The sequence below is a fragment of the Triticum aestivum genome, chromosome 7D (genome assembly GCF_018294505.1).
Source record: "Triticum aestivum cultivar Chinese Spring chromosome 7D, IWGSC CS RefSeq v2.1, whole genome shotgun sequence".
Classification (NCBI taxonomy): Eukaryota; Viridiplantae; Streptophyta; class Magnoliopsida; order Poales; family Poaceae; genus Triticum; species Triticum aestivum.
In genome coordinates this window covers 582330343-582331658 of record NC_057814.1, presented here as the reverse complement: position 1 = coordinate 582331658, position 1316 = coordinate 582330343, and the positions used below count along the sequence as shown (strand labels likewise).

At 40.7% G+C, this 1316-nt stretch overlaps 1 pseudogene; it reads left to right on the top strand.

Moving 5' to 3' along the window:
• Positions 1-1316, top strand: part of LOC123171341 (uncharacterized) — a 127678-nt pseudogene that overhangs the window by 82471 nt on the left and 43891 nt on the right.

The following is a 1316-nucleotide window of genomic DNA, read 5'->3' as shown; positions in this document are numbered from 1 at the left end:
TGTTTTTTTTATTTCCTTTCTTCTTAAAGGGTTTCAATCTTTCCTAGAAAATTTCATTATTTTGTTTTCTATTTATTTTCTTTCTTCTTAAATGGTTTTATTCTTCCCTAGAAAAGTTTATTATTTTGTTTTCATTTTAATTTTAGTTTTATTTCATTTTCTTTCTTTAACTTTAAAACCTTTATTTTTGCATATGATTACAAAGCGCAATTTTTTGTAAATTGCGTGCAAATATTGCCATTACATGTTTTTTATTGCCTTTCTTCTTAAAGGGTACTGTCAACATTCAGATTTTTTTAATTTTCTTTCTTCTTCAAGGGTAATATTAAATGCAAATGATTCATTTTAGCTTAGAAGACTTGATTATTATGAATATTTTTGTTTCCATTTTTCTCTTTGTTCTTTAAGGGCATTATCAACTCCACTAATTCATTTCTTCTGAGAAAACATCTTTTTTGCAGAAGTTCCACTAACATATGTTTATTCTTGCATATTATAAAAAAACATAATTTCTATACATATTGTGTGCAAGTTTTGTCATTATTCATTTTGTTTCTGAGGGCATGGTGGTGGTGGGGTGTACGGTTGATGATGTAGGAGTGCGACTTGCTTGAGGTTAGGCACAAAGCTAATCCATCAATCATGGTACTCGTCGGCTCAACGACAAAAGCAGGCACACAAAGCAGCATACAATTACTACGTACCACAAATTAGTTTGGATGAAAAGGAGGACGTATGTATCAGGCGTCCATGCATATGCATGCAGAATGCATCATGCGTACATGCATCATTGCGTAGATATACATTAAACCCAATAAGAGTCGCGCAAGGAGCGCTCCCTTGACATGTCCACGTCATCACACTTGTACTGTGCATGACAGCCAATGGCGAGAGAGCTTTGTCGTGGCCAATTGGATGTGCGAGAGGGCGAAGAAAACGCGTGCGAAGGAAAGAAAGAAAACGCCCGCACGCCTCGCACACACGGCCCTAGCGGTCCCTCAATTCCCTTCTCCTCCTTGCCCTCGTTTTCTCCTCCCTGCCTAGGGTTATCGCCGCCGCCGCCGCCTTCGGCACCATCCCAGCTCGTAGCCTCTGTCGATTTGCTCTGTGTCTCCAACCGTCCAAAGATCCCAACCCTATCATCGTCTCCTACCACGAGCTCGGCGACGAGATCGGACACGGCAAGTTCGGCTCCGTTCGGATCTATGGTAGGAAGACCTGTGAAATTCAACTCGTCGTTAGGCCTTTTCTGTCGCCTTCTCTCTGGTGGTCTTGGTTGTTGACCACGGGTGCCTTATTTTTGTGCTCGTACTGCC